The sequence below is a fragment of the Nomascus leucogenys genome, chromosome 13 (assembly GCF_006542625.1).
Source record: "Nomascus leucogenys isolate Asia chromosome 13, Asia_NLE_v1, whole genome shotgun sequence".
NCBI lineage: Eukaryota > Metazoa > Chordata > Mammalia > Primates > Hylobatidae > Nomascus > Nomascus leucogenys.
This window is the reverse complement of record NC_044393.1, coordinates 52,234,854-52,260,859: the sequence shown is the minus strand read 5'-3', so window position 1 is coordinate 52,260,859 and position 26,006 is coordinate 52,234,854. Positions and strand designations below refer to the sequence as shown.

Genomic DNA, 26,006 nt, shown 5'->3' with positions numbered 1-26,006 from the left:
CCCTTTCCTTCAGGGAGAACACTAAAAACACTGATAATACAATCTTGTCCTGAGTCCTTGACTCTGTACTTTATCTTTTCGTTTTCTGCCCTGCCAGATACTAAGAGGTTGGGGGGAAAAGTGGCTTTACACAGGGGTCAATAAACTTTTTCTGTAAAGGGTTAGATAGTAAATATTTTAGGTAGTATGGGTCATATGTCTCTGTTGCAACTACTCAGCTCTGCTGTTGTAGTGCAAAAGCCATCAATATGTCAATGAATGAGTGTGGTTGTGGGCCAACAAAACTGGGATTTTAAGTAATTTTCAGTTGTCACAATATATTATTTTTCTTTTGATTTTTTCCCCCAACCATTTAAGACTGTAAAAGCCATTCTTAGCTCACAGACCAAGATAACTGATGGCAAACTTTAAACTATGAAAACACATGGCAGGCTGGGCGTGGTGGCTCACGCCTGTAATCCCAGCACTTTGGGAGGCCAAGGCGGGTGGATCACGAGGTCAGGAGTTTGAGAACAGCCTGGCTAACATGGTGAAACCCCATCTCTACTAAAAATACAAAAAAAAAAAAAAAAAAAAAAAAAATTAGCCGGGCTTGGTGGCATGCACCTGTAATCCCAGCTACTTGGGAGCTGAGGCAGGGGAATTGCTTGAACCAGGGAGGTGGAGATTGCAGTCAGCGGAGATCGCACCACTGCACTCCAGCCTGGGTGACAGAGCAAGACTCCATCTCAAAAAAAAAAAAAAAAGAATTTGGCTGCCCAAGATCTACTGCTATTTGGAGTTATCTATAGATTCTTAATGATCAGAACAATCTTTAATTTGACTGGGAGTGAATGCAGTATTTAGCTGTGTCAACCTGAAATAATGAAAAGGGTCAGAACCGCGTTCTAAAGAGTTTATTCAAGTGAAAAGCTGGTAATAGCCATTCCAGGACACACAGACTCCAGAGAAATGGGGTCAGTGATCTGAAGTTAAAATTAAGTTATTGCTTTTATAGGAAGAAGACAAAGAAAATTTAACAAGATTACATTTTCTATACAAGGCTGGTTTGAGAATTACAACACATTAATTCATTTGTTTTCTTTTCTTTATAGAGGATTTTCATTTTGTTTCCAATTTAAAAGAGTGTATTTAACATTTCATCTTAAGAAAATGAGATAGCCATTAAGTCTTTGTGTGAGAAAGGTAAGAGGGAGGCTAATCTATAATGAAGATCAACAATGGAGAGTGAAGAGGTTTTCCCTGACACTCTTCAGTCATTTACAACATTTTACAAAACAATACAGGTAAGAAAGAAGGTCTATAATTAGAGAAACAAAGTTTACAGCTGCCTGGTTACAGCTCCCTAGGATATAGCTGCTTTTCAGGCCCCATAGTCACATTCTTTTAAGGCTCAAAATAATTTGGAGTTCCAACAGCTTAGATTTCAAATTACTTATTTTCACAACTGAATTCCACAGGTGCCACTATAAACATAGACTAACTTAAAAATCCTCTAGTAATGAGTCCTCTAGTCCTCTGTGCTTCTAAAACTAGAGCTAGGAAAAAAAAGGACAGTGCTGATTACAGAACTTACCTTAAAACAACGCTAAAATTTCAGTAGCACCTAATACTTTATTAAATGTTAAAATAATCCTATTTAATACAGTACTAGTCTCCAAGAAAAAAGTTACATTGGCCACTAGTCACTTCTAGGGAATTGTGTAAATCTATCCCTCTTGACAGAATTAATGAAGAACACAGGTAAGGTAGAAGGTTGATGATAGGTACAAAAAATAGCAAGTGAATATTTTAAATTGCTTCTTATTTAAAAATTAAGTAACAACTTAGAGGACAAATAGTTATTATTTTCTGAATGTCTGACTTCCTAGGGGTGGCATAAAAGGGAAGGACAAATAAAGCCCAGTGCAGCAGGCCAGGATCTAAAATTAAACCATGAGTAAAATGCTTAGGGTGCAATGTTCATTTTGTTTTGTAAGGTGAAGCAAGGCAAGCTAGAGGTTCTGTCTGGATTGATATAAATTATTATACTAAACAGCTTCTTTCCATTGTCTAGAAAAAACCCAGCCAATTACACTTTAGAAGTCATGTTAGGCTGAGATTCCAACATAATCCATAAAGTTGATGTAGTATTCCAGGAGTTAAGAAAGTATAAATGTTACTGTTTAATTAGTACAACTTCAATTATACTGTCAATGTTGTGTTAAAAGACATTCCTTCTGGACTTTTCTGGTGTACACAGAGATACGCTTTTCTAAAGCACCTGCTCTCAGTGAAAAACCTCCTGTGAACATCTGTCTCTTTATAATATCTGTATGATATGTATAGAAAATAGCGAGTGAATACTTTAGATTGCTTCTTATTTAAACATAATACATGATATGTATAGAAAATAGCGAGTGAATACTTTAGATTGCTTCTTATTTAAATATAATACATAAGTGCAACACACTAGCGTAGGTAGTATCCTAGCTCAGAAAAAAACAGCTGTTAAAGACATTCCATGATTGTACATCATGGAAACTTGAAAACAGATTGATTATTAAGTGATATTGGGGAATTGATGTTTTCTTAGGTGGAATGATACTGTGGTTATGAAGCAAATGTCCTCAGTCTTAGGAGAGACAGGCTGAATTATTTAGGGGTGAAGCATTTTGATGTCTGCAACTTACTCAAATAGTATTACAAAAAGGCATATTTCTTACCTGTATATTTAGATTTTTTTCACAATAAAGAATGGGAGTGCCCTTTCCACAAGATGGCATGAAAAGATAAGAAGGAAGCTCCTGCCCCTCCTAAAGCCGAAGCCAAAGCGAAGGCTTTGAAGGCCAAGAAGACAGTGTTGAAAGGTGTCCACAGCCACAAAAAGAAGATCTGTATGTCACCACCTTCCCACAGCCCAAGACACTGTGACTCTGGAGACAGCCCAAATATCCTCAGAATGTAGCAGGACGAGACACAGACAAAACTCCTCAGACACCGAGTTAAAGAAGGAAGGGGTTTATTCGGCTGGGGGCATCGGCAAGACTCCTGTCTCAAGAGCTGAGCTCCCCGAGTGAGCAATTCCTGTCCCTTTTAAGGGCTCACAACTCTAAGGGGGTGTGCGTGAGAGGGCCATGATCAATTGAGCAAGCAGGGGGTACATGACTGGGGGCTGCATGCCCTGGTAATTAGATCGGAACAAAATAGGATAGGGATTTTCACAGTGCTTTTCTATACAATGTCTGTAATCTATAGATAACATAACCAACTAGGTCAGGGGTTGATCTTTAACTACCAGGCCCAGGGTGTGGTGCCGGGCTGTCTGCTTGTGGATTTCATTTCTGCCTTTTAGTTTTTACTTTTTCTTTCTTTGAAGGCAGAAATTGGGCATAAGACAATATGAGGGGTGGTCTCCTCCCTTATTCCCCCTCTTTGAGACTCTCACTCAATAGTGGGAGTTCTCACTTTCATTTTTACTACCTATGTCTTCTTGCAAGACAGATGGATAGTGATTCATATAGTACACTTGTGCTGAAGCATTTTGGTGAACTAAGGTAGTGATGGAGCTATTTATCATTTGAAGAAGTACAGGTAGCAAACAAGGGAGCAGTAAGCAGGTTGTTATTACTATTATAACTCTTATTATAAGAGTTTTAATCCTCCTATAGCTGGGAACTATTTTCTAAACACGGCCCCTGGATCAAATCCATGCCACACTTGCACAGGCACATGTGCCAGTTTTGTCATATCTCTAACTATGTCTTTAACTACTTGCCCTTGATTATCTATGTGTAGGCAGCAATTAGTAAGGTTAAATTTCCTACAGACCTCTCCTTCAGCTGCTAGCAAGTAGTCGAGAGCTAATCTATTTTGATAGATAGCATTTCTCATCTGAGTTTCTTGCTGGGCCAGAATAGTCAAGGCTCTGCTGGTTTTATTCGTGATTATTTTTACGACAGCTTGTAACCGTATGATTCGGTTGATCATGTAAATGGGAGTCTGGTATCCTCATGAGCCGTCTGGTGCCTAAGTAGCAGGCCTCTAACATTGTATGATTCTCTCAGGGGGCTACTTATCATTTTTTCAATTTCCTCTAGCTATGCTTCTCTTTTCATGGGAAGTATAGACAGGGAAGCCTAGAAGTTCGCCTGTTTTTATGGGCAGTAGGAAGAAAGATGGTTTAATAGTGCCAATAACACAACTACCTGCCTACTGGTCAGGTAATTTGGCATAAGCTCTATGCCTACATATCCAGTACAATCCAGTGGGGACTATCTAGTCCCGGTGGGACTCCAGGTGGGTCCACACGGTCTGCAACTTTGGGAATTTGCTAAATGGATTTCTCACTGTGTGATTTGAACTCCACCAAGTGACTATTTTTGTGGTACCATTACGCAGTTTCTGTCTCAGACAACTAAGTCGTCCTACGGGGTGAGTGAATTCTTTTCCTTCTCTAGCTATGCAATATTGTCCAATAATTGAGGTTTTAAGGACTTAGAAATTATCAGGGTGATTCTTTTGAGCCAGGAATTCACCAGGAACTTGGTCTGTAGGTACTAATTCTTGGCCTTCCTATGGCCATTGATCTCCTGTTACAGTTCCTCCACATACATAACATGAAGTGACATTGAGAGACTGGGCTACATGCTCGGCTAATTGCAAAAACAAGTTTCTTGTTTTTCTTGGAATTTCTGGTACTGGCACATTTAGTTCATCATAGAAAGTTTGAAACACTGGCTCAGGAGAGCATTTGTAAACTTCTCCTCGAATGAAGATATTTACTCGAGGATCCAGTCTGGCCCTGTCAATTCCTAAGGTCACATGCTCCTTTTATTTCCAGCGAGGATCAAGGAGATTGGTTATTACTAGCTCTAAGGGTTTACATTGTCCCTTAGTACAGGAAGGGCCATTTTTTCCTTTCTGAAGGAGGACTGGATCGTTTTCATTTTTTTTTTTTATCCAAGTGGCCTAAATGACACAAGACCAGTATTTACATTTATTTCTACACAGTCCTTATTTATGACAGATGTACTTATTTTCTGCCATATACCCTCTTTTCTTTTTTTTTTATTTTAATTTTTATTATTACACTTTAGGTTTTAGGGTACATGTGCACAACGTGCAGGTTTGTTACATATGTATCCATGTGCCATGTTGATTTCCTGCACCCATTAACTCGTCATTTAGCATTAGGTATATCTCCTAATGCTGTCCCTCCCCCCTCCCCCAACCCCACAACAGTCCCCGGAGTGTGATGTTCTCCTTCCTGTGTCCATGAGTTCTCATTGTTCAATTCCCACCTATGAGTGAGAACATGCGGTGTTTGGTTTTTTGTCCTTGTGATAGTTTACTGAGAATGATGTTTTCCAGTTTCATCCATGTCCCTACAAAGGACATGAACTCATCATTTTTTATGGCTGCATAGTATTCCATGGTGTATATGTGCCACATTTTCTTAATCCAGTCTATCATTGTTGGACATTTGGGTTGGTTCCAACTCTTTGCTATTGTGAATAGTGCCGCAATAAACATACGTGTGCATGTGTCTTTATAGCAGCATGATTTATAATCCTTTGGGTATATACCCAGTAATAGGATGCCTGGGTCAAATGGTATTTCTAGTTCTAGATCCCTGAGGACTCACCACACTGAATTCCACAATGGTTGAACTAGTTTACAGTCCCACCAACAGTGTAAAAGAGAACTACAAACCACTGCTCAATGAAATAAAAGAGGATACAAACAAATGGAAGAACATTCCATGCTCATGGGTTGGAAGAATCAATATCGTGAAAATGGCCATACTGCCCAAGGTAATTTATAGATTCAATGCCATCCCCATCAAGCTACTAATGACTTTCTTCACAGAATTGGAAAAAACTACTTTAAAGTTCATATGGAACCAAAAAAGAGCCCGCATTGCCAAGTCAATCCTAAGCCAAAAGAACAAAGCTGGAGGCATCACGCTACCTGACTTCAAACTGTACTACAAGTCTACAGTAACCAAAACAGCATGGTACTGGTACCACAACAGAGACATAGATCAATGGAACAGAACAGAGCCCTCAGAAATAATGCCGCATATCTACAACTATCTGATCTTTGACAAACCTGACAAAAACAAGAAATGGGGAAAGGATTCCCTATTTAATAAATGGCGCTGGGAAAACTGGCTAGCCATATGTAGAAAGCTGAAACTGGATCCCTTCCTTACACCTTATACAAAAATTAATTCAAGATGGATTAAAGACTTAAATGTTAGACCTAAAACCATTAAAATCCTACAAGAAAACCTAGGCAATACCATTCAGGACATAGGCATGGGCAAGGACTTCATGTCTAAAACACCAAAAGCAATGGCAACAAAAGCCAAAATTGACAAATGGGATCTAATTAAACTAAAGAGCTTCTGCACAGCAAAAGAAACTACCATCAGAGTGAACAGGCAACCTACAGAATGGGAGAAAATTTTTGCAACCTACTCATCTGACAAAGGGCTAATATCCAGAATATACAATGAACTCAAACAAATTTACAAGAAAAAAACAAACAACCCCATCAAAAAGTGGGCAAAGGACATGAACAGACACTTCTCAAAAGAAGACATTCATGCAGCCAAAAAACACATGAAGAAATGCTCATCATCACTGGCCATCAGAGAAATGCAAATCAAAACCACAGTGAGATACCATCTCACACCAGTTAGAATGGCCATCATTAAAAAATCAGGAAACAACAGGTGCTGGAGAGGATGTGGAGAAAGAGGAACACATATAGCCTCTTTTCTAATTAACAGAATCACACCTTATTCTTAACTTATTACTATTAATGACAGCACAGGCATCAAATTTCAAGGTGACTTATTTGGGCACTGCTTTTTCCTCAGTTTTGGCAAACACTTTACTCATATCATTTATGAGCCTCCACCAGTCCTCAGTCCTTAATCTTATTTTAAAAACTGTGGTCATGGGAGGCTCAGATGGGTCATAACACACATCAGGTTGGTCATTTCCTGGGCTACACACCTTGTATAGAATAACATTATACAAACAAGTTCTTTTTAGAGTTCCAGTACACTTATAATAACCATAAAATAATAGGACTGTAGCAACCTTTTGTCCTACCTCAGTTCGACTGGATGTGTACACTGGGAACAGCCCTCAGTCAGAGGAAAGTCAGTTTAAGTCCTTACTGTAAAAGTCCAAATTTTAAGGAAAATGAGTATCGTAATGAGTTTTCTCATGCTTCGGCCATGCGTGGACTAGTCAGCTCCCGGGTGTGACTGAAGCAGGGGTTGTCGTCTTCTTCAGAGTCACTTTGCAGGGGTTGGCGAAGCTGCTCCTGTCCACATACTGCTCACAGTCTGCTGATGTTTAAGAATGGTCTCGGAGGTTGGGCCCACTAGAATAAACTGAGTCCAACACCTCTACACATTTATGTTCAACTGGGCTCTTTGATACTGGGAGCAAGGTGGTGGGGTTCAGGGTGTTGCAAACTTCAATGGTTATGTGGGGATTTTCATGTAGCAAGCTTTGGTACTTGGTTAATCTAGCATTTGTTAACCAATGATGTCCTTTGGTAGTCATTAAAGTTACCACACCATGGTGGGGGGGGCTTTATATTCAGGTTTTCCCTAAGGGTTAGTTTATCTGCTTCTTGTACTAACAGGGCTATTGCTGCTAGGGTCCTTAGACCTGGGGGCCAGTCTTTGGAAACCTTGTCTAGTTGTTTTGAGAGATAGGCCACTGGCCTTGGCCAGGGCCCTACAGTCTGGGTTAAACTCCAACTGCCATTTTTTCTCTTTTTGACACATAGAGTGTAAAGAGTTTTGTCAGGTCAGGTAACCTCAGGGCTGGGGCCAACATGACTTTTTCTTTTAACTCATGAAAAGCTCGTTGCTCTTGGTTGTAATAGAGGTAGTTTATCTAATCTACATTTTTATTAACTGTCACCTACCAAAATATTGACTCAAATCCTGCAGCTATTTGATTTCAAGCTTTAAACTGATCTCGTATTCCTTGTGGGACTCCAATTGTGTCTAAATAGACATGAGAGTCGAAAGACCCAAAAGGGGCTTCTCTTGCTTTACGATGTCTTATTTTTTTTCCTTCTGGTTGATGAAATCCCAGGGGGAAAGGGATAGCCAATTGTACTAAAGTACAACTGCCACTCCAGTTATTCGGCAGAGTGCCCAGTAAAGGTCCACCACACATCCACTCGGGGATGAACAATGGCTGACTGATTGATAAGCTCTTGAAAATTCTTAAGCTCACTGCATGCTTTCAGGTCTCCAAGGAGCGCTAAGTTTCCTCCCTGTCATGAGAGACACGAAGTGAACTTAGTGTTGGGAGACGGAGGCTGGATGGCCCTCGGGGGCTGACCCGCAGGGTGCCGGACTTTGAGATACAGCAGAGAGAGCTTGGCACGACTTATTACTCCAGGCTGTAGAATCCTGGAAAACAGCTACCATGCAGCCCACACCTGGCCGACTGGAGGACCACCTTAGTGGAAAGGGGACAATTTGGGCTTCTGGCCCTGCCATGTGTGCAAGCATAACAACTGCTTTTGTTTAACATGCATATGGAATATTTGATCCATTTTAGCCAGGCATTTACATCTTGGTATCCTGTCTTAATTGCTAAAGTTTGTTTTAAGTCTTCAACTTCTATGATCCTCCAGTAAAATGAATGTTTGGTTTTAGGAAATTACAAAACCGGTTGGGGCAGTCCATCCTTGCTCTTTAGTGGTCCACAGAACATTGGACCAACTATGGCATGAAAGCTCTACATCAGGGGGCAGACTCCTGGTTGGCACTAGGGTCTTTACCTAAATCTTCCCAGATTAAATGGTCCTAGTTTACTAATGCCCAGTCTGAGGAGAGTCAGGAGGGACAGAAGTACTTTTCTGAAGTAGAAAGCTGTCTTTGACTTGGCAAGTCCTCACAGGCCATGCTTCCACTCAAATGGAGTAGGCAAGTTCCCAAGACCAATCCTGTCAAGCTATTCAAACCAAGTCAAAACCAAAACCAAAGTACCGATAAAGGCATGCCATGGGTGATCAGGCCACCCTTCCACTCAAATGGAGTGGGCAAGTTCCTAAGACCGGTCCTGTCAAGCAATTCAAACCAAGTCAAAAACCAAAACCAAAGTGCCGATAAAGGCACACCATGGGTGATCAGGCTACGCTTCCACTCAAACTGTGGACAAGTTCCCAAGACCAGTTCCCAAGCAAGCATTAAACGCAATAGTTTGAGGCGAAATTGACTTGGTTATGTTAATAACTAGATGGTCAGTAACAGAACGAGGAAAGAAGAAAGAGTAATAGAATAGATGAAAAGAGTTAAATTTTTCTTAGCTTTAGTTTGGTAGGGTTTTCCTCTGGGACTATGGCCTATGACTCTGGAGGGGGTAGTGCTTTCTTGACTCGGGTGTGATGAGTCCATCCTTTTTTTTTTTTTTGCTGTACGAACAGCAGTCTTGGTGGTTAGCAGCACAAGGTAGGGTCCTTCCTAGGCTGGCTCCAGTTTTTCTTCTTTGCACCCTTTGATGATAACGTGATCTTCAGGCTGGTGCTGGTTTACCAGAAATTCTAGGGGTGGTACATGTGCTAAAAGACTTTCAGGTTTTTTTTTTTTTTTTTGCGAGAAAGGAAAGTGGAAGATAAACCAAGTATAAGATTTTTAAGAAATTGACCTTTTGTTTTAAATATGGGGACCTTGGCACTGGACTTTATAGTCCTTAGTGCCTTTTTGCTGAGAAATTTCCTTTAGCACCTATTTTTATTAGTTTTTAAACCAAAGAAAGCCAAATACCATTTTACATTTAACAATGCTTCTCACATGATTTTTATACCAGATAAGCTAAATTTTATCTTTATATTAGTGTGTTATTAATGTTAAACCTAATTTTAATAAAACCTTGTAGACATATTTACTTAATTTTTTTCTTTTTTTTTTTTTGAGACGGAGTCTCGCTCTGTTGCCCAGGCTGGAGTGCAGTGGCGCAGTCTCGGCTCACTGCAAGCTCCGCCTCCTGGGTTCACGCCATTCTCCTGGCTCAGCCTCATGAGTAGCTGGGACCACAGGCGCCCGCCACCACGCTCGGCTAATTATTTGTATATTTAGTAGAGACGGGGTTTCACCATGTTAGCCAGGATGGTCTTGATCTCTTGACCTTGTGATCCGCCCGCCTCGGTCTCCCAAAATGCTGGGATTACAGGCGTGAGCCACCGCGCCCGGCCTTTATTTAATTTTTTAATGTTTGACTATAAGGTAAAATTTTATAGACTCTTTAACCTTCTGTAATTTTTGCTAAAGAGCAGGTTGGTGCTTTAAGAAAAACCTGTTATGCTTTTAATTTAATGTCCAGTTCACAGAAAAACTGGATGATACTTCTTTAACTTTAGCTAATATGTTTACACACAGCATTTTCTTTACAATTAACGTTTTAAAACTTGCTTAAACCTTCAAAACAATAATTTTTTTAAACTTTTTAATGTAGGTAAAAATGTACATTCTTAGGCCTCCTTATAATCCTTTTACCAAAGGTATATTTTACTTTTCTTATACACCTTGCACATAAACTGTTTTCTTTTTTTTTTTTTCAATAGTTTTACATTCAGGAGGCCTAGTTACTTTTAAATTATACAACATTTTTTGCATAAATTCTTTTTTATAATATTTTTCTTTTTCCTGACTTTAGCAGACAATTCTTCGACATGCCTCAACTTTCTGACTTATTACAAATATTTCTTTCTTTAAACAACCCCCAGTTAATTTATTTCAGGATAAGAATTTACCATATAATACTTTTTTAATATAAATTCTGCCCCCCCTTTTTTTTTCCTTTTTTTTCCCCTTAGGATATTTCTGAACTGGTGAGGTGTGATCACAATGAGGTTTCCCCTAAAAGTTATTATTATTATTTTTTTTACCTTTTTTTTGTTTGTTAGCAAAGCAGTTGCCGCTACAGATTGAATGCATTTGGGCCATCCATGGGTTACTGGGTCAAGGATTTTTGATAGGATGGCCTCAGTGCTTTTGGGATACACCCTTGTTTACTGACAACAAAGTGGTATTGGAGTGTTATAGGTTTACTACGGAGAATACCTTCAATTATCAATTATAGGTTTTAAATTTACCTTGGCTTTTAAAGGAATAGGGTACACTTTTTTTCTTAACTACTTGTGTATCTCTCTTTGACTTTTTCTTTTGCCTCTGTCTCTTCTCTCTCTCTTTCTTTCTCTCTCTCCTTAACTCCCTCTTTTTCTGTCTCTTCCTCTCTCCCTTTGTCTCTTTTCCTCTCTGTTTCCTTTCTCTCTCTCTGCTGTTCTTTCCCTGCCTCTGCCAGTCCCTTATGCTGCTGTTCTCTCAACCACTGTGTGTTGGCGGCGGAGGGTCTAAAACCAGCTGTAACCAAGTGTCTATGTACGGGAACTGGTCTGGGTTCCCTGGCTTACAGGTTACCTTGTGCCATACCTTTGAAACAAGAAACTTGTCCAGGCTTCCTTCTAATGGCCAACCTACCTCTAATGCTGGCCAGCCTATCTTACACAAAGTTTTAAGTTTTCCTAGTGTCATAGTACTCCATAGTCTCCTTTACATTTTGTTTTGAAAATTTTCAACATAGTTCCTAGTAGCATGGGCTTATTTGTGCCTGACCTATGCTTCTTCGAGACAAAACACCACACTCACACCACATGCACACCAGAAAACAAAGAACAGGTAAAAAGGGCACACACACACTTTTGCAGTTTGCACCAAACCAAAATAAAAACCAAAATCAGAGTATCCAGAAATCCAAGCCAGGTCAAAACCAAAACCAAAGTATCAAGCAATCCAAGTCAAGTGAAAAACAAAAACCAAAGTGCGGGTACAGGCACACCGTGGGTGATCAGGCAACACGTCCACTCAAATGGAGTAGGCAAGTTCCCAAGACCAATCCTGTCAAGCTATTCAAACCAAGTCAAAACCAAAACCAAAGTGCTGATAAAGGCATGCCATGGGTGATCAGGCCACGCTTTCACTCAACAGAATGGGCAAGTTTCAAAGACTAGTCTTACCAAGTTTTGGACGTCCAGACTCCAAGTGCTTATTCCTTCCCAGTGTTCAGCCACTGCGTTGATCCTCCATAGGGGCATGCCACACACTGCTCTGGCGAGGTGTCCCACCGAGGCAAATGCCTACCCAGGAGCGCTCTCAGGATCCATGTCGCTTGGGCTAGTCGGAGTCCCCTGCAGGGATGTTCCACAGGACAGGCTTAAGCTGCCTAAGGAGCTGCCTCGACCATCCACCAATCACCTCGCTTCCCAGTCAGGGAACCAAGAAATGTAGCAGGACGAGCTGCAGACAAAACTCCTCAGACACCAAGTTAAAGAAGGAAGGGGTTGGCCAGGGGCATCAGCAAGACTCCTGTCTCAAGAGCCAAGCTCCCCTAGTGAGCAATTCCTGTCCCTTTTAAGGGCTTACAACTCTAAGGGGGTGCACATGAGAGGGTCGTGATCCATTGAGCAAGCAGGGGTACATGACTGGGGGCTGCATTCACCGGTAATTAGATTGGAACAAAACAGGATAGGGATTTTCACAGTGCTTTTCTATACAACCTCTGTAATCTATAGATAACATAACCAATTAGGTCAGGGGTCGATCTTTAACTTCCAGGCCCAGGGTGTGGTGCCGGGCTGTCTGCTTGTGGATTTCATTTCTGCCTTTTAGTTTTTGCTTTTTCTTTCTTTGGAGGCAGAAATTGGGCATAAGACAATATGAGGGGTGGTCTCCTCCCTTAAGAAGAGCGTCCCCAGGAGAAACAAGCTTGACCACTATGCTATCACCAAGTTTCCTCTGACCACTGAGTCTGCCATGAAGAAGATAGAAGACAACACACTTGTGTTCATTGTGGATGTTAAAGTCAGCAAGCACCAGATCAAACAGGCTGTGAAGAAGCTCTATGACACTGATGTGGCCAAAGTCAATGCTCTGATTAGGCCTGATGGAGGAAGAAGGCATAAGCTCCACTGGCTCCTGATTACAATGCTTTGGATATTGCCAACAAAATTGGGATCAACTTTGTTGCTGACCCAACAAAACTGGGATATTGCCAACAAAACTGGGGTCATCTAAACTGAGTCCAGCTGGCTAATTATAAATACATGTAACTTTTCACCAGGTACGTGCCTCTTTGTCAACTTCTGGTTGGGCTGGGGAGGCCATTCACAGGTACTGAGGTTGTAATAGGGCCTGGGCAAGACTCCTGTTCTACTTACCCTTTTGGAACACTCACTCTGTCACTCCACCATGCTTGATCACTCCAGAGATCTTTATGACCAGAGCTAGTTGTCCTAAGAAAACCAGAACTTGTCTCCATGGTAGAGGTAAGAAAACAAGAAGCTGCCGGGTGGCGGTGACTCACGCCTATCACTTTGGGAGGCCCAGGCGGGCAAATCACTTGAGGCCAGGAGTTCGAGACCAGCCTGGCCAACATGGTGAAACCCCATCTCCACTAAAAAGACAAAAATTAGCCGGGCGTGGTGGTGGGCACCTGTAGTCCCAGCTACTCAGGAGGCTGAGGCAGGAGAATCTGGGAGGCAGAGGTTGCAGTGAGCTGAGATCTGGCCACCGCACTCCAGCCTGGGTGACAGAGCGAGACTCCATCTCAAAAAAAAAGAAAAAAAGAAAAGAAGAGGCTTTACAAGAACCCCTTCTTTTATCCCTGGAAGAGGCTGTGTGTGAAACCAATGCCCACAGTTTGAAGGGCATTAGCATTTATCTCAGGGGAGTGTGGGTTGGCTGGCTTTCGGGTAGCACTTTGACCTCACACACCCATCTACTATGTCCAACTGGTCCGTCTGCTTCCCTCAGCCCTTACCCAATAAAAGGACAATGACTTAAAAAAAAAAAAAGTGGGAGTGAGGGGAACAAAGGGCATCTTTTTTTTTTTTTTTTTTTTTTGAGACAGAGTCTTGCTCTCTCCACCAAGCTGGAGTGCTCACTGCAACCTCCATCTCTGGGGTTCAAGCAGTTCTCCTGCCTCAGCCTCCCTAGTAGCTGGGATTACAGGTGCGCTCCACTACGCCTAGCTAGTTTTTATATTTTTACTTGAGACAAGGTTTCGCCATGGTGGCCAGGCTGGCCTCGAACTCCTGACATCAGGTGATCCTCCTGCCTTGGCCTCCCAAAATGCTCGGATTACAGGCATGAGCCACCATGCCCAGCCTTTTTTTTTGGGTGGGGGGGAAAATGGGGTCTTCTCTGTTGCCCAGGCTGGAGTGTAGTGGCGTGATCACAGCTCACTGCGGCCTTGATCTCCCAGGCTCAATCGATCCTCCCACCTCAGCCTCTGGAGTAGCTGGGACCACAAGTGCGGGCCATCAGGGCTGGCTACTTCTTTTTTTTTTTTTTAATTATTATTTGTAGAGATGAAGTCTCACTATGTTGCCCAAGTTGGTCTCCAACTCCTAGGCTCGAAGGATTCTCCTGCCTTGCCCTCCCAAAGTGCCGGGATTACTTCTCCATTGCTTAGTCAAGAACACTATGAAGAACTTTTGGGTAGTAACTTCAACTTACCCTTTGGGTTTGTATGTATGCTGTTACTTTTTTTTTTCTTCTGTTGCACAAAGGTATTATTCACCTTGTGCAGTTTCAGCTCCACCCAGGCGCAAGCAGCTCTTAATCACCCTTAAGTTCAGCAGCCACTCTAAGCTAGCCTGAGGAGATAAAGTCCATACTTGACACGCAGTTCTTTACATTCCTGCAATGTCACACCGGCACATTCACTTTCAAAATGCAGAATAGTTTGGTGTGCATTTTTCTGCCCGTCTTATCTGCATTTAGAACCTGTGGTGATGGTTTCTTTTTTGCCAAGATAACCCCAGAGACGAGCTTTTTTTTTTTTTTTTTTGACCCTGGCACACCCCAAGAGGACTTATATAATCTTTTTGCCCAACCACCCACCCATTGTTGAATTTTACTTCGATCTGCCTGTACTTTACTTCTTGAAACAACTAATTTCATCCTGCAGTTTAAAAAGCAAATCCAGTAAGAAACTCAGAATCACAATTGTATGCTCTTTCGTAGTTATCCTAGCGTTAAAAAAGATGCAAATTTCGATGAGAACCGTGTGTACCAGGGGGCTGTGATATTTTAAAAGTAAACGAGCACACAGTGAACAATGCCGTGCTTCCATTAATATTCAAAACCTACTGTACAACATTTCAAATTACAGTTTAGTTTCTTCGCTACCAGGATCCTAGCGCCATAGGCTGTAAGTATTCAAATGCTTCTCGACCGTGATTGAGTTGGCAATGAGAGTCCGTCAACGGGTCTGCAGGATCCCATTTAGTTTTAGCAACTGTGGCTGGTGTCCAGGAATGTGTTCATGCGATCTGAAAGTAAGCCTCCGGCTTAGGACAGCGGGGGGAACCAATTTGATCTTAGGAGGGTCCCAGCACAGTGTTTCAGTCGCGAGGCGGGCCGGGGCAGGCCGGGAGAAGGCTGCCTGCTCCCAGGCTCTTCCTTTACCAAGATGTCTTAGGCGCCCCGGCCCACAGGGGCGGCCATCTTGGTAAGGGCTGGAGAGGCAGCCTGAAGGAGGCCGCCGCTGGCCCTGCTGTCAGATTCGAAGGTCATAATAAGGGAGGGACCCGGCGACGACTCGCCCCAACGATGGCGAGGCGGCGAGCGCTGAAGCGCTGCCTGCAGCTGCTGGCGTCCTCGGCGGAGCCGGCGCGGCGGGCTCGGGGTCGGAAGAACCCGGGCGCCTGCCGCGGACGCCTCTCCCGCTACGCGGCGGCGCTTTGCGCGGGGACTATGTGGCCGGAAGCCACGGAACAGAGGCGGCGCGCGCTCCCGGCCACCCCAAGCGCGAGGTGAGTCCGCGCCCCCGCGCTCGCACCCCTCCCCTCTAGCCGCGCGCCCGCGGCCCGGGATCCCGAGTGCCCGAAGCTCCGTGGTTTCTGTGGGACCTCGCGGGAGGCGGTTTTCTCCCGCCTGCTGTGCTCTGTGGCGTCTCTGCTGCCTTCTCCACGGTCTCTGGGCGGAGCAATCCACACTGCCGAGCCTGGGGTGGTTTGGGCTTCTTCGGCGAAGTGGAGCGGGCTGAGAGTGGGTTTCCTGGTCCCCGAGCCCTACCTCATCCCGGAGATGCCGCACTTGTGAGCGACAGGGCTTCATTTGAATTTTCGCACCTTGCGATTTGCGGAGCCTGCATCTCTGAAGCTGCCTGGGTGAAGAGCCACAGCATTATTTTTTTCCTCTTTGGGAGAGTAGCTGTCTGGGATCTGTTTGAGATCTTGTCTTCCCTGCAAATTACCAGGTTGCATCTTCACTGATAGGAATACATGTGGGTTTATCTTCTTTTGGTTGTATGTAAATGAATGGGTCGACAACTTCCTCGGAGCAACTTCTTGTTGCTTCATCTATAGTATTTATCTTATAAAAATCAATTCCAACAGGTTTCTCCCCTTTTATTTTGGAATAAGTGTTCTTATTTAACTATGGAATGGAAATGAAGAGCAAAAAAAAATGGGGCTAGCTGGGGAGGAGTGGTGGAAGGCTGTGCTTTCTTGAGTTTTCTGTTCTGTGGTTGTTTGCTTCTTATAAATTGGGTATTATTGCGGGCTTTTCAGAACACGTATTCAGATAGGTTTTTGTTGTTGTTGTTTTGTTTATTTTTTCCCTTTTTTTTTTTTTCAAGCTAGAACTCGATATGGTCCTGGTAGTTGAGGTAGATACTCTTCCATGGGTTCCGGGATCACATGCATTCATTACACCTCAGTTAAACCTGGAAAATATTAAGGGAGTGAGTAAAGTTTAACAGCCTTTTAAAAAGTCATTTCGTTCTTGTCTTTGCCTTTACTGTACGTTGTTATATATACATGTTATAATATGACTGATTCACCTGGTTGGCTTTGGCTTAGCATGAAATGTTTGCTACTTGCTAATTCTGATTAATTTGTCCAGGAAGTCATTCCTGAGATGCAGTTCTTCAAATTGAGAAATAATTTCCATGTTTGTTAAAAAATGGAAATCTCTAACATTTCCATGTTTGTTAAAAAATGGAAATCTCTAACATTTCCATTTCTATTTTCAGTTACATTGGTTATGAATTAGCCGCAGACATGGACATCGTTTAGAAAGAAGTTATGTAATCTTTAAAAAGAAAAGATTACCTGTATCCCACAATAGTATGATTTTTGTTGCAAGAAAATACTGGGTCTGCTAAAGAAGAAATTTAGGGTAAAAGTACTTATTTAAAATAATAATTTAAGAGAGAGATTGAGGGGTTAAATTTGTTTCAAGTCAACTGAAAATATAGTCAGGATTTTCAGAGATTTTATTTTGTTAACATTCTGCAGGCTTTCCTGCTACAAGAATTATGGTAAGTCTCCAAGAGATAAAAATACTTAGTGTATTTCTCATACCCTTATTTTCACTCAGCATTCCAAATTATATTGTAGAAATTCTATGTTGCAAAATTCTAATTTTAAAATTAGTCCAGTTATAACTATATGAAGAACATTTTAGCATAAGCATTCCATCACAGGGTTTTGGTTATACTTTAGTTGATACAGTCATCCTTGTGTTTGTTCGAAAGGGGTATTATGTTACTTTGAGTATTTGTGAGTTTGGTAAACTGAGGGGATTTTTATGAACATTTAGTCTGTGTTTGGAAAAGAAGTATTTGCCTTTAATTTTGTTGTTTCATTCTGCTTTTTCTTTGTAGTGATGGATAGCTGTGGATATAGTGAGTTTTCCCATTGCTTTCTATGCTTTGTAAATAAGAATATAGCTATAGCTGGAGGACTGTTGATCTGGGCTTTTTAGGTTGAAATGCATACACACAAAAAGTGTTTTCATTGAAGTATTATTAGGGAAATGAACTGTATGTATAATTAATCGTTAAAGGGCACTTTTATTCTGGAGGCCAGTGAGGGCGTGCATAAGACTGGCATTAAAATATCACCCATGTGATTTCCAGCATAAGGTTCAAGTAATATTTCATTCTGACGCCTATACTACTGAATAATTCTGTCTACAATTTATAGTGCTTTGTTTGATTTGTCTTTTGAATTTATTAACCATTTATTGTGTATTTAAGTATTTTACTAACAGACTTTGGAGACAGATTACATATGAACTCATATATCCCCGGGGCAGTTTTATGTTAGAGATACAGTCTTCTGCCACCTCAGCTGGTTAAATAATGTATTATAACTTTATCATTGACAAAGCTCTTTCAAGTATTTTAAATATATGTATATATATAGAGAGAATTTGATTTTATAGATATAAAATATGGGCCTTGTTCCACAGATGAGGAAAATAGGACACCAAGAGCCTGGGAGAGTCTGGTGATTTGGCCAAGGTCCCTTAGCTCAGCAGCCCCAGCCTTCAGCAGAATATATACACTGCAGACTCTTGTTACACCGGGGTTCCAGTGAAGTGAAAGTGGAGGGGCGTGGATCAGCAAGCGTTGGTCAGCAACACACTCACAGATTGCACCCCTGCCTTTGGGTAACAGGTTGTGAATGGCCAGTGCTGTTGGCTATGGAGGCACAGGTCTGGCATATAGATGGATCAGCATAATTCAAAATCTTGATTGAAAAACAACTCAGTTTGTGCCTGCTACCTGAAACAATCCATTTTCCTCCCTGAAGGTGTAGACTCTTGTGTTTATCTAATTTGGGCACCTTCCCAGATTAACAGACAGTAATATATTGATTTAACACTGAATGCTTGTAGGCTTCTGCGTGATTTTGTAATCTCTCTCAATTACAAGAATGAATAGAGAAACACCAAGCTTTCTCATTGTCACTAGCACTCTTGAACTGGTCACATCTTTTTTTTTTTTTTTTTTGAGACGGAGTCTCGCTCTGTCACCCAAGCTGGCATGCGGTGGGGCAATCTCAGCTGACTGCAACCTCTGCCTCCTGTGTTCAAGCGATTCTCATGCCTCAGCCTCCTGAGTAGTTGGGATTACAGGCATGTGCCACCACGCCCAGCTAAAACTGGTCACATCTTAATAGGACACCCAGATGACAGCAGTCATTGGTTTTGAAAGTTGTTATTTTCTGTATTTTGAAGGTCCTTCAGTTACAAAGATGTTCCCTGTTCAAGTTACTGTGTTTGTTCCTTTGGTTTGTTTAGAGAGCTCATGAAAAGCTATCTAAACTAAGCTGTCTATGTATTCTGAACATATATGTGTGTGTGTGTGTGTGTGTGTGTGTGTGTGTGTGTGTGTCGTGTGTGTGTGTTTTCCAGAACGTTGTGGTATTTTATGGTTAAAGTAGCCAATGAAAGCTTAAAGAGTTTCTGGACTCAAATTCTTTTTTTTTTTTAAACTTGAAGCCATACTAAGTAAAATGCATAAAGTAAAATGTGTCATTTATCTTCCTATGCCGATTGTATGCCCCTTCGGTTCCAAGTGTTTTTAAGCATAATTAAGGTGACAGCATGGCTGATAGATAGTCCAGGCTCCATCATCAGCCAGAGCTAGATCCTTGGAATGTCATGTAACTCTCTGGCCTGACTTCTTTTACCTATTAGGTAAAGGGGTCACACAAGTGATGACTTCTGTCACGGAATGTTCAAGTTGGAAGGGACCTTAGAGGGAATGTACCTGGTCCAATCTCTTTAATGTGCAGATTTTTAATTTCTGCTGTCACAGGAGTTTAGCCTGTCATGATTACCTCAAAATTGAAACATCGAAATTAGGCTTTTCCACCATTTCACAGATATGAAATACTTTACAATTCTTGGCTGAAAGTTGATTTTCTTTCTCAATCATTCCTCATATAGTGTCTCACTTTTATGTGTAGACTAAAATGCCCATTGTATATAAATGTACATGTGCTGTTTGGAGCCTGTTTTTTAGCTGGGTGAATGCTAATACTGGTGCACATATTGAATATCATCAGAATGAAGAATTTGATCTAATAAACTTTTTTGGTATTCTTAGCAACATTGTCTTAGTTAAGCCTGATTGTGTATAGCATTATAATTTTTTTCTTTTGCTTAGCCACCCGAATGCCTTCACATCTTACTTTATAATCTTCATCTTCAATTTAGTTTAAACTGTGCACACATTTATAAATTTTGTTGAAGATATGACTATGCATTTATATGGTCACCTGAGGCATAGAATGATCAACCCTCCAGGTTTTCCCAGAACCAAGGGAGTTCCCAAGATGCAGGAATTTTTTTTTTTTTTCTTGAGACAGAGTCTTGCTCTGTTGCCCAGGCTGGAGTGCAGTGGTGCAATCTCAGCCTACTGCAACCTCCACCTTCGGGTTCAAGCAATTCTTGGGCCTCAGCCTCCTGAGTAGCTGGGACTACAGGTGTGCAGTACCACGCCTGGCTAATTTTTGTATTTTTAGTAGAGACAGAGTTTTGCCATGTTGGCCAAGCTGGTCTCGAACTCCTGGCCTCAAATGATCTGCTTGCTTCAGCCTCTGAAAGTGCTGGGATTACAGGTGTGAGCCACCACGCCTGGCCTAAGATGCAGGACTTTAAATGTTAACACTGGGAAATCCTCAGGCAAACCAGATACGTTGATCCTCCTACCTGACAGTGTCTCTTTATGGGACTTGAGTAGCCATTCTCCCCAGCTTGAAAGATAACATGTTAGGTGGTTTTATGCTGGATAAACTGAGACACCTTTTGAAAGCAAAGGAAATGTCTTCAAGGTACCATGTGTATTTTGTTTATGTGACTAAAATATAGAACCAATTATTTGTTGATGGTTCTTTTCAATGTAACTGTAAATTAGAAAAATTGAGCAATAAAAGTTATAGCATTTGAAACCTTCTTCATGTAAAATTAAAGGGGCAATTATATTTATAAGAGAACTAGTATTTATTGAGCATCTCCCAAGTACCTTTTACTTTGAAAAAGGGAAGAAAATTTTGTTGAAAGCTGAAAAAACAAAACAAAACAAAACAAAAGGCGAGCCTTGTCAGTGAGACCATAACTGTTTGCTAAATGCTACTAACTTTAGAACCTAGGTATCTACTCAAGATAAATTTATTGAATTTTCCTTGTAGATTCAACATGATTAGTGAAAAGAGCATGGGCTTTGGCATCTGGTCAACTTGGGTTTCATCCCTAGATCCAACTGTTACCAACTTTATTGCTTTATGGAAGCTATTAAACTCTGTGAGCCTCTTTTACATCACCTATAGCATGAGGATAATAATTATCTAAAGTGCTTGGTACATAGTAAGTGCTTAGTAAATGATAAATGGACCAGGTGCCGTGGCTCATGTCTGTAATCCCAGCACTTTAGGAGGTCAAGGCAGGAGGATTGCTTGAGGCCAGGAGTTCAAGGCTGCAGTGTGTTGATCAAGGCACTCACATATGGATTAGGAAAGCTGTATTTTGGGCATTTGTTACCATTAGGGTTTTTATAGCTCCCCTAAACCTGAACCTCCCAGTTACGGTAATAGTATCAGTTAGGATTAATTTGCTGTGATTTGAAAGACTGCTCAAATATGTTTTTCCTGCACATGAAAGAAGTCCAAAGTTGGACAGTTCAGGCTTGGTATGGTGGGCCCTGAAGTCCTTCTGGCTCTCCTCCATGCCATTCCTTGGATGTGGCACCCTCCTGGCTCAAGATGGCTCCAGGTAGCCAGATGCAGGACAAATCGAGAAGAATGCCTCTCTTTCCCTTAAGGAGACTTCTGGAAGCACCATGAAAGGCTCATATCACATTGTTCGAAGTGTCACCAACCTGACCATCCCTAGCTAGAAGGCTGGGAAATATCATCATTTAGCTGGTGCATAGTTACCCCAAGTAAAACAGGTTCTGTTACTGAGAAGAAGAGGAAGAGAAGATTTTTTTTTTCTAAACACATGACAGATTAAAGAACACTAGATTTTATGGTAGGCATCTTTTTGTCTTTACCACTGTGCTACAACTTTACCACATAGAATTTAACTACTCACTTATTCCCCAAGACTTCTCCATTTTTATTTATTTATTTTATGTTTATTTATTTAATTCTTAGACAAGTTCTTGCTCTGTCACCCAGGCTGGAGTGCAGTGGCATGATCACGGCTCACTACAGCCTTGACCTCCTGGGCTCAAGCAATCCTCCTACCTCGGCCCACCACACCTGGCTAATTTTTGTGTGTGTGTATGTGTGTGTGTGTGTGTGTGTGTGTGTGTGTGTGTGTGTGTTTTGTAGAGACAGAGTCTCACTATGTTGCCCAGGGTGGTCTTGAACTGCTGGGCTCAAGTGATCTGCCTGCCTTGGCCTCCCAACATGTTGGGATTACAGGTGTGAGCCCCTGTACCTGGCCAGTTTTAATTTTTGTTAGCAGAGTTAGTGGGGATCTCCACTGTTGACTTTTGTCTCTCTGTCTTCTGGTCACTTTTGCTTCTATTATTTGACTCCTAGCAGGAGATCTTTTAAAAAACAATTAACTATATCCCAATGAAGAGTGATTAGGAGTTTAAGCTCTGGTTTTTTCATTTATTCATTCCATAAATATTGTGCACTCATTGTGTACAGGCTGCTTTGTGTTATTGACAATGTGAATCATTACTGATTATATTTCCCTTTTTTTGACTTGGCTTCCTGGGGGCACAGAGTCAAATTTGTGACTCACTTGGATTGAGTACAAGCCTTGCCCTGTCAAACTTTCTTTTTCTCTGTCGCCCAGGCTGCAGTGCAGTGGCACGATCTTGATTCACTGCAACCTCTGCCTCCCTGGTTCAAGTGATTCTCCCACTTCAGCCTCCCAAGTAGCTGGGATTACAGCCGCCTGCCACCATGCCCGACTAATTTTTGTATTTTTAGTAGAGATGGGGTTTCACCATGTTGGCCAGGCTGGTCTCGAACTCCTGACCTCAAATGATCCACCCGCCTCGGCCTCCCAAAATGCTGGGATTACAGGCATGAGTCACCATGCCTGGCCCTTGTTAAACTTTCTACCTAGCAATGTAGTTAGTCTTCCCATCCCACTGTATAGGAGTTTCAGGATGAAACTGTTTCAGCCTCTCTAACTTGGAGTGCTGAACAGGAAGTAAGAGTTGGCTTTACGGTAGGCAGCTGCCAGGCTAGCATAAATTGTGGCATACCAGAAAATCCCTTTGATCTTCCTAAATGCTTGTCTTACTTTGTGCCAAATGACTAGTGATTTAAAGCAGTGGTTCTCAACCCTGACTGTATATCAGAAACACCCAGAGAACTTTTAAAAATTATCTAGAGAAACTGCCTCACCTGACATTTTGATTCAGTAGCCGCAGGTGTAGTTTAAAAAGCTCCACAGGGGAGCTCTTTCCTTTCACTGCTGTGGCCGCAGCCATGAGTGTGCTCAGGCTTCAGAGGAGGCTTGCCTCCAGTGTTCTCCACTGTGGCAAGAAGAATATCTGGTTAGACCCCAATGAGACCAATGAAATCACCAATGCCAACTCCCGTCAGCAGATCCGGAAGCTGATCAAAGATGGGCTGATCATCTGCAAGCCTGTGATGGTCCATTCCCCCGCTTGATGCCGGAAAAACACCTTGGCCTGCCAGAAGGGCAGGCATATGGGCATAGGTAAGCGGAAGGGTACAGCCAATGCCCGAATGCCAGAGAAGTTCATATGGATGAGGAGAATGAGGATTCTGCACCGGCTGCTCAGAAGATACCATGAATCTAAGAAGATTGATCGCCACATGTATCACAGCATGTACCTGAAGGTGAAGGGGAATGTGTTAAAAAACAAGCAGATTCTCATGGAACACATCCACAAGCTGAAGGCAGACAAGGCCCGCAAGAAGCTCCTGGCTGATCAGGCTGAGGCCCGCAGGTCTAAGACCAAGGAAGCACCCAAGAGCTGTGAAGAGCACCTCCAGGCCAAGAAGGAGGAGATCATCAAGACTTTGTCCAAGGAGGAAGAGATCAAGAAATAAAAGCTGCCCCTTTGTCTGTACATACTGGCCTCTGTGATTACATAGATCAGCCATTAAAGTAAAACAAGCCTTTATCTGCTTGCAAAAAAAAAAAACTCCACAGGTAATTCTCATGTACATTTGAGGTTTAAGGCCCTGTACCCATGTGGACTGGAAATGATCTAGGGAGGATTTGCACTTTGTTCCTTATCTGTCACACACTGGAAATCAGATCTTTCTTGAAAACCTTTTTTGACCGTGGAAAAAGCAGATGGGGGGAACAATATGATAGTAGAGTCACTTGGGTAAGAGAGGCAAGAATACTGAAATGCTTTAGGGGAAACTTAGTTACTCGTGATTTATGTAGAGCTGGCCTTGCTTGCCTATTTTGCCAGCTCCCATTGTGGGAAATTTTTCCTTTGAGCAAAAGGATCTGTTTAACTGGAGCTTCAAGCTCTGGGAAAAGTGCTGAGTCTGCATGTGGCCACCATTAGTATCATGAGTTTTCAGCTTCTGCTCCTTGGGCCAGTGAAGGGAGATAAAGGGAAGTCAGATAGATTATTATTTTCAGAATCAGGAGACTACTAATGCGTCTTCTGAGCTAATGAGAGCCTTCTGGTGACTCCAGGAGGGTTAGTGAGGCCACAAGGAACTATGAGATCAGGTTGGAATCCTGTTTTGAATTAAGAGTTCTGCACTTTGGGAGGCTGAGGTGGGTGGATCACGAGGTCAGGAGATTGAGACCATCCTGGCTAACATGGTGAAACCCCGTCTCTACTAAAAATACAAAAAAATTAGCTGGGTGTGGTGGCGGGCGCCTGTAGTCCCAGCCACTTGGGAGGCTGAGGCAGGAGAATGACGTGAACCCGGGAGGCGGAGCTGGCAGTGAGCCGAGATCGCACCACTGCACTCCAGCCTGGGCTACTGAGCAAGACTCTGTCTCAAAAAATAAAAAAATAATAAAAAAAAAGAGTTCTGTGAATTCCAAGATCAGGCCTTCTCTTACTCAAACAGAACAAAAATACATTCCAGAGTTTATTCTGTTTCAGTTTATTCATACCATTTCCCTCAGCTTCCTTATCACATTAGTGTAGAAATGCAAAAATAGTATACATGTATATCCTACTATCTCATTAAAACTGTTACTGTTTATAGCATAATAAAACAGTGGCTTAGTTATTGAGTGCTTACTATGTACTGTGTGCCAGAGACTGGGCTAAGAATTATGAAACTGAGGCTTAGGATGATAAGGGGCAAAGATGGGAAGCATTTATTTTAAAATGTTTTCAATTCTTTTGCCCCATCTTCTGGTAATGTGGTTTTTCCTGATAACCCATTCAAGCATATTTTAGTTATATTCATTTTTAATATGCTTTTATAATTTGCTACAAACTTTCTGCTATTCTTAAACAGAGGCTACTGAATTGAACTCAGGGATCTTAAAGTCCCTTTGAACCTCAAGATTCTATTAACCTTTTGGGGATGTCTCTATCCTCACTCTGACCCTGGTATTTACAGTGTACTGAAGACTCAGGAGATGGCTGAACAGGGTCTGATGTAGTCGTGTCCTGGGCCTTGTTTCCCTGTAAAAGTCTCACTGTTCGTTTATTTTTTGTCATTTACCTTTTTCTCACAGAGGATGGACCATGCATGACACTGCGGGCAGAATAACATGTCTGCCCCTTTGCCAAATTCATTTGTGAGTGAATCAGGGGTTCAAGTAACCTCTCTAGTGACTTTGTTTCTTTCCATCACCCTCTCTGTTGCCATCAGGGCCCTTTAACTTGTTGGCTGAATTCAGAAAGTTCTGAGCTTTTCAATGTCTCTGACCTGCTGGATCACAGGACTGTTGCTGTCACTGTGGACCGCTCAGCACCTAAGGAAAAGTATTTCTCACCATCTTGAGAATTTGGCCAGTGTGTTTTGGAAATGCCTTATTCTAAAGTCTATACCATTTTCATTAATCAGAGCTGACACTTCTGTAAACGTGATACTGAGCCAAAATCTATATGGTTTCTTATGATTTTTTTCCCTAATGGATTTTGAATCCCTTGAGGTCAGGGCTTCATACTCTCCACAGCAAACTGGAGAGCTAGGACTTAGATAAAGTAGATATTCTAACAACGTTTGTTAAATATGACTTTTAAAATGCT

General features: G+C 41.9%; 1 protein-coding gene and 2 pseudogenes across 3 annotated transcripts in view; all 3 read left to right on the top strand.

Annotated features, from left to right (window-relative positions):
- Window positions 1–2,758: 2,758 nt before the first annotated feature.
- On the top strand, window positions 2,759–13,104 carry LOC115838030 (annotated as a pseudogene).
- Window positions 13,105–15,889: 2,785 nt separating this feature from the next.
- Window positions 15,890–26,006, top strand: part of NAPEPLD (N-acyl phosphatidylethanolamine phospholipase D) — a 49,815-nt gene continuing 39,698 nt past the window's right edge. The window contains exons 1-2 of one of the 2 annotated variants that reach the window (XM_030826700.1): window positions 15,906–16,316; window positions 17,067–17,354. The gene's annotated coding sequence lies outside the window, so the exon portion shown is untranslated. Of the gene's footprint in view, window positions 16,317–17,066; window positions 17,355–26,006 lie in introns of both variants that reach the window. The other variant, XM_030826699.1, reaches the window with a different exon arrangement.
- LOC101176533 lies at window positions 22,821–23,953 on the top strand (annotated as a pseudogene). Its single transcript, XR_179262.3, has one exon. The product of XR_179262.3 is annotated as a 60S ribosomal protein L19 pseudogene (transcript).